The sequence below is a fragment of the Anopheles arabiensis genome, chromosome X, assembly GCF_016920715.1.
Source record: "Anopheles arabiensis isolate DONGOLA chromosome X, AaraD3, whole genome shotgun sequence".
Taxonomy (NCBI): Eukaryota; Metazoa; Arthropoda; class Insecta; order Diptera; family Culicidae; genus Anopheles; species Anopheles arabiensis.
In genome coordinates this window covers 25,197,350-25,204,721 of record NC_053519.1, presented here as the reverse complement: position 1 = coordinate 25,204,721, position 7,372 = coordinate 25,197,350, and the positions used below count along the sequence as shown (strand labels likewise).

Sequence of the window (7,372 nt, the reverse complement as noted above, 5' to 3'; positions counted from 1 at the left end):
AAAAATAGCTCAAAATTTTACTCTGTGTAGATCAAAGTAGCTCATTTGACTCAGTCAACCAACTTGTTTTTTATTTGAAAACACACAAATATAGGTTAAAATGTGTTCAAATCTATTTTTTGCGTGTGGCATTAATCTGGCTTGTTAAAAAACTAGATAATTCGATTAATTAGGATAAAGCAAAAATGTCGCGCGCGAAGAGTAGCTATGTTTGCAAAATTGAGCTACTTTTTGCCGCGCTCGACGTCGTCGCGCGCGACGTTGTTTTCTATTTGGACGGTAAGGTATTGCTACATGAATCGAAATTTCAAAAAGTTTTCTGTCAAAAGGGGGGGGGGGCAGGCGTAAACTTTACCGTTCAATTAGACATAGAGCGACAACTTCGCGCGCGACGAAAAACAGCTCAAAATTTCACTCCGTGTAGACCAAAGTAGCTGATTAGACTCAGGCAAACAACTTGTTTTATATTTGAAAACTCACAAAACCAGATTTAAATATGTTCAAAATAATTTTTTTGCGTTCGGCATTAATCTTGCTTATAAAAAAACTAGATAATTCGATTATTTCGGATAAATCAAAAATGTCGCGCGAGACAAGTCGCTCTGTTTGCAAAATTGAGCTACTTTTTGTCGTGCGCGACGTTGTCGCTGTATGTTTATTTGAACCAAAGTGGGTTCATTATACAGGTGGGCTCAAGGTGGATTAAAAATATCAGGTGGTGGATAAGGGCCTTTGGGGGGTCGCCATAGTTGAGGGACTTTACGTCATTTTAGAACCGTTAACCATTGGTTTCCGCACACAAAGCTTAGCAAATAGAACAGATTTCTTTGTTATTATGTGCATTTACGTGTGTCTATTGGTTTTATCGAAAAAATGAGACATATTAACAAAAGATTTGATGATTTGTTTATGCACGAAATTTAAAATCATGTGAGTAAGAGTTCTAATCTCACGTAAATTGTCCATGCGGCTCGTAGATAATGAGGAATTAATGTGAAAATTGAAAAAATAATGCTTTCTTAATTTTTATCATCAAAAATGTCGAAAACACAATGAATTATAGAATAAATTCACGAAATAACACAAAATAACACACTTTAATCCATGTTTTAATGTTAAATAAGAACTCGCGAAGTCCAAAATATATTTTTAAAGAATGTTTAATCAAAAAATGGGGTAGATAAATTATATGATCAAATTTAATAAATGTAAACAAAGTTTGAATCCTGGGGACCTTACGTCAAGTGACGAATTGTCAAAATGCACTAGAGTCCACCACCTGATATTTTTAATCCACATTGGGTGGGCTTATCCCGAACAATTTGACAGCCGTGCTGTAGAAAAATGAAAACGAAATTACAGGAGGGGATTCGATCATTTGTTAATGTATGCGTGTGAATTCCAATGGCTGTTTTGGTTGATGTGTCGTAGTGTAGGTGAAAAACTACGTATCACAATCGAATCCCCTCCTGTCATTCGTTCGTCCAATATGGCCTTCCCGCCAAACCTATAAGCCCACCTAGTCCCTATACCCACTTTGATTTGAACGGTGACAGAAAACGTCGGACGTGCGATTTCGTCGTCCGACGTTATCTGTCAAATCTCATATAAAAATTTGACAGGCCGTCCAATAAAATCAAGGTGTTTTTATTAAGGAGGTGAATTGTAAGCGCCGGGCGCCATCATAGAGTATTGTTATGTCAAATCACAAACAATTTTCTGTACCCCCCTCGAGCCCTCCCCAATTTTAATACCAGAGCCCACAGTATTGCTATCCCAAATCCCACAAATCCACTAAACGACCACAAAACTGCTTTTAAACGACTCAAGTTCTCTACCTAAACGGAATATAGAAAGATTTCGTTTAGCAGACGGCAAACGACTCATGCATTCTAAAAATAGCGAAAAAGCTGGTGGCGCTCTTTATTGGTGGGATACCCCAACCAGTTGAGCTTCATCGCTTGGAGGAGAGCTTTCTCATTTCCTCTGTACTGTTGTATGGTTTCGCATTGAAGTTATGCATCGCTAGAACTAGAACGGCGATACGATTGTTTAAATACTAAACTCCAACGAAAACCACCAGCACTGAAGCAAGTGAGATTTGAGTAATGGTCGTTGGTGTTGATACCCACGTATCTGACCACACAACCATTCATATAGATTTTTGCTCAGAAAGTTAGAAGGCTACATAGGTCATGATAAGATGAAACTTGTCGAAACACATTGCAAGAAAAGGATAGCAATATAATAATCAGTTTTAATACGCCATCTATTGAACAAACCAATGAAGCTGTGGAGCTTTCTTTTTTTTTTCTCTATGGATATTCAATTTTCCAGTCGTTTAAGCTTAATCTGTTAATCGTTTAAGCGCTTGGGATGTCAAGTCGTGAAATGTCAATTTGCTCTGAAGCACTTCAACTCCTAATATCCATACACCAAGCTAAACGGCCTCTCAAATTTTTATATGGGATTTGACAGATAACGTCGGACGTGCAATTTCATAACGTCGGACGATAACGTCGGACGTGCAATTTCATCGTCCGACGTTATCTGTCAAATCCCATACAAAAATTTGACAGGCCGTCCGATAAAATCGCATGCGAAAAAGCGTTGCCACCGCCCTTACCGTAGCAATAGACGATGCGCAATCTCAGATTGCTTTTATCTTATATCTTTTATTTTAATTTATCCGTCAAACGGGTCGGTTTGATATATTTTTCTGTCAAAAAAAAAAAATTATATATCTCGGACATATAATCTTGAAAATTTATGCGCAATCTTGGCGCAATCTGAAATTGTATGGAAATGACGTTTATAGCTCAGAGTTGGCTAAGCGAAATGACATATGTTTTGATAAAACGAATATATGCGCAATCTGAGACTGCGCATCGTGTATTAATACGGTTAGGCCCGTGTCTGTGCTCCATCGGATGCGATTTTATTGGAAGGCCTGTCAAAATTTTATATTAGATTTGACAGATAACGTCGGACGTGCGATTTCGTCGTACGACGGAATCAAAAATTTTTGATTTCGTCGGACGCCGCACCCGATTTTATCTGTCAAACTAAATGTGTGGTGTTTGGCAGGAACAAGCTCAACTTAATTTTTCATAATCGTTATATTATTAAAATCATCCAAATAATCGCAATATTAGGCTGGAAATAGACGAACCGAGATCGCTCGACTGTCAAACCCTTGTACAAACTGTCAACTTTTCTGAACTGTCATATCCATACAATTTTCAGCAGGCGGAATTCCGTGGCCGCGAAATTCTGGTCCGTGTATTTTCGGCCTAACCGTATTAACACACGATGCGCAATCTCAGATTGGTCATATATTCGTTTTATCAAAAAAAAAGTCATTTTGCGTAGTCAACCCTAAGCTGTAAACGTCATTTCCATACAATTCGAGCGTTTCTACATACACCGAGAATGCATCTGAGAAAATAACTGACGGCATGCTTTGACAGCGACTGACAGCATTTTCGGTGAGAGAATTCTCCTCGGCATGCAAAGAACGATGGAGCTGATAAAAATATTTTATTAAAATAAAATTAAATAAAATAAATGAGAAAAATGATATATTTGTCGGTTAAAAAAAATATATATCTCGGACATATAATCTTGAAAATTTATGTGCAATCCTGGCGCAATCTGGAAGAGCGTTTCTACATACACCGAGACTGCAGCTGAGAGATGGCTGTAAGAGAATTGACAACCGGTTTTTCACGCTGGTGTGTGTAGAAGCTCTGAAAAGCGCCGAGATGAGACTTTTAAAATGATGTTCAAAAAAACCATTTTAATCGCTAAAATGAAGTCAAAAACGTTTCTTTTACTGTTTAATAATATTTCTACGATTATTAGACGGCAAAAATGCAAACTATAATTGATCGATCGCTATAAACTGCCAATTCAATTTTTCTCAGCTCCATCATTCTTTGCATGCCGAGGAGAATTCTCTCACCGAAAATGCTGTCTGTCGCTGTCAAAGCATGCTGTCAGTTATTTTCTCAGCTGCATTCTCGGTGTATGTAGAAACGCTCTGTAGTGTTGGTGTAGGGAATGGGTACGGCTCAGCCACATGTGATTATTCTATTTGGGTTTTGACGTTAATTTCAGTCACTACGAAATTTCTATTTGCAAAGTCAAGTTTGCTCAATTTTGCAGCCTAACTGTAAGCGATTTGTTTCTGAAGATCAAATGTTCGCAATAACTTTAAACAATCTCTCACATTATGTCAATAAAAATTATTCTAAATAGAAAAATGAGTAGACCAATCTAACACCACATGCCGTAAAATCATTTTCGGAATAGCTGTTCCCATTCACTTCTACAAATTATTTGTGCGCATGCTCGAAATCGTTTTGATAATAGGTCGCACATGTAAACTACTACGCAAAATATATCTTCCGTGCTACGAAAGAAAACATGAATGACATGTGAACGTAAAATTTCAATAAAAATCTAAAAAGCTTCAAATCAAAACAATTGGTAATTAATGTTTATATACCAAGAAGTGTTTGCTAAGAGTTTGCAGAGGTAAGTTTGTTTTACCAAAAATATAAAAAATATCTCGGAAAGTGTTGAGACATCAGGTGACCACAAAGTTCGTAGATTACATACTTTAAATTAAACAAAATCACTAAGAAATTGTTGGATGATTTTTTGGATGAAGCAATACAAATGTGAAATGAAGGTAATGTAAACAAAAACGAAATATATCCTAGTAAATGCTTGCATAAAAACATGTCACTTGAAATTGTATGCACCTACAGCGTAACAATCTATTGTCAATAAAACATTTATAATCTTATCAAAATTATAATTATAAGAAACACAAAGATGTTCGAATACATTGGTATAGATATGTAAAATGAATATGTAGATACACAGGTTGTCTACGAAATACGCTATTAATGCGGACCGACCAAACAACGGAACCCAACCAAACCAAAGCTAAGTTGTCGTGTAATTATGCATGTAATAGACATTTTCATCGACTTTAGATGAGATATTATAGATGAGAATCGAAGGGAAGATACGAAGTGATAACCTTTTTGTAATAGGTTATGAAATTACATGAAAATTTGGCTTTGATATTGTATGTGTAAAAGACACACATACACACACACACACACACACACACACACACACACACACACACACACACACACACACACACACACACACACACACACACACACACACACACACACACACACACACACACACACACACACACACACACACACACACACACACACACACACACAAATCAACAGCAACAACAACAACAACAACAAGCTATTGGTGAAGCTGGCAACGTTAAGGCTCTGGGGCAAATGAAGACAGTAGAAATTCGCTTCATCGACGAAGAAACGGAAGCAGCTGACGTAGAGAGAGAGAAAGAGAGAGAGAGATCTGAGAAACCAGATAACTAGCCTTGAAGGCTGCAAACTAGAGGCAACTATGAAGCCTTACTTCTCTGGTATGTAGACTAGTGATGGGAATAGTTCCGAAAATTAAGGAATGGAACGAACCTGCCAATCTGGAGAAAAAGAACGGAACGCGGAACGCAGGTTCAAGATGACCTGCCATGGTTACGCTTTTTTCAGTGGCTCCCTTTTATATATGGTTAACTTGAAAGTATTCATTGAATATGCTGTTATTTATTTTTTGTGCAGTAATCAGACAGTTTCAATTAAAACAAAGCTAAATAATAGTCTACTGAATGTGTAAAACTATTCTTCTACTAAAATAAAAACGCTTAACTTAAGTAGCTCGCTATACAGTTCCTTTTTCATTAAAAGGTTAAGACATTTTGTTGTTTTTGTTTTTACTAAAATTAATCATTATTCCCTTTTTAAACTTCTAAAAAAAAATAAGTAAATTAGAAATTTGTTGCAACGCATATGAAATTTTGAAGCAAAATCAAAAAGCTTACAAGTTTAATCGGCTTTTTAAATTTCGTATGGATTAAATTACACTACTCTGATTGAATTCATATTTCTTAAAAGAAGCAGATAGCATCGAATAACATTGGTTTATATAAAATACATAGACTGCTAAGTTGTTTCTATAGGGTTGACATTATACTATACGGTGAACTACCGGTGTGTAAGTGTCCGGTAGTGCACTTTAATGGTCCATAGGAATAGCGCTGTTTCACGGGGCGATAAATGGGGTTAAAGAAATTATTGCCGAAGGCTAAACGTGTCATGCACCCTAAATATTTAGTTGCACTAAGAAGATCTCAGGTAATAATTCAAACGAATTCATTGGAGATGCATGCGCAACGAAGCAGCTTAGCACCCAACACATAGCAATTAATTGCCTACCACAATACAGTCCAAATAACGCACCCATACTGATAACATCAATATGGCAGAAGAGAAACATTTCATTCATTGCGCTTACCGCTAGTGCAGGATTGTCTCTTTAAATTTTGGCGATTAGCTTCCCACCAATCACAACCCCGCGACGCGAAATCGCGTCACACGTTTGCTTAACGATTGCTTAAAGGAAGACGGCGGTTAAGCAAGCGCGCGACATGATTTTGAATGACGATGAGTGATTTTGAGTGTCTCTGAGTGCCCAGCCCCCCTTCCCCGCTTTTCGTTCGTTTCCTACCCCGGACCACCCGCTCCTAGCCCCAAATGCAGAGTGAAACACTCCATCGTTTCAAAAAAGGGATATATTTTAACATTTAACGTAACAATAAGCAATTTACAACGCATTATAATAATAATCTTCACTTCATCGACTAATTTATCACTCTTTCGGGGGCCTTTTTCCTTCTGTACCGGCACTTCTTCGTGTGATGATTTCCTCCGTGTGTTCATGAAATATTTTACACCATAGTTGAATGGCACAGCGTAGAATACAGTCTGTTCCCGAGTTACGCGGTTTGTGCGTTCCCGACGAATCCGCGTATCTCGAATATCCGCGTAAGTCGAATTTCAGGTTTTTTTGACTAAAATACTATTGATTACTCAGAGTTTTTGATTTAATTCAGTACTTCTACACACTTTATCATTTATTTGATAAGATTCGTCCAGAAAATTATAATATTTCTGGCTTTTAAGCGATTTCAATTTGTTAGCAAAAATGCAATTTATACCGAACTTGAAACAAATTGTACTGATTTGACATTTAATCTGACATTTAACCGCGTATCTCCGAATCCGCGTAAGTCGAGAACCGTGTAACTCGGGAACAGACTGTAAATGCATATACAGGCGGTCCCCGAGATACACGGTTAATGGGGACCGAAAACGGCCGCAAAATACCGCGTATCTCGAATTTCCGTGTGAGTCGAATCTCGTGGTTTCCAGCTAAAATATCACAAATTTTCGTGTAATTTTGCAAGTAG

At 37.4% G+C, this 7,372-nt stretch overlaps 1 protein-coding gene across 4 annotated transcripts in view; it reads left to right on the top strand.

Moving 5' to 3' along the window:
- The first annotated feature begins 4,073 nt into the window (after nt 1-4,073).
- The window catches only part of LOC120906744 (glutamate receptor ionotropic, NMDA 2B), a 202,191-nt gene continuing 198,892 nt past the window's right edge, over nt 4,074-7,372 (top strand). For 2 of the 4 annotated variants that reach the window (XM_040318656.1, XM_040318654.1), the window contains exon 1: nt 4,090-4,539. The gene's annotated coding sequence lies outside the window, so the exon portion shown is untranslated. The other 2 variants (XM_040318657.1, XM_040318655.1) reach the window with 2 other exon arrangements.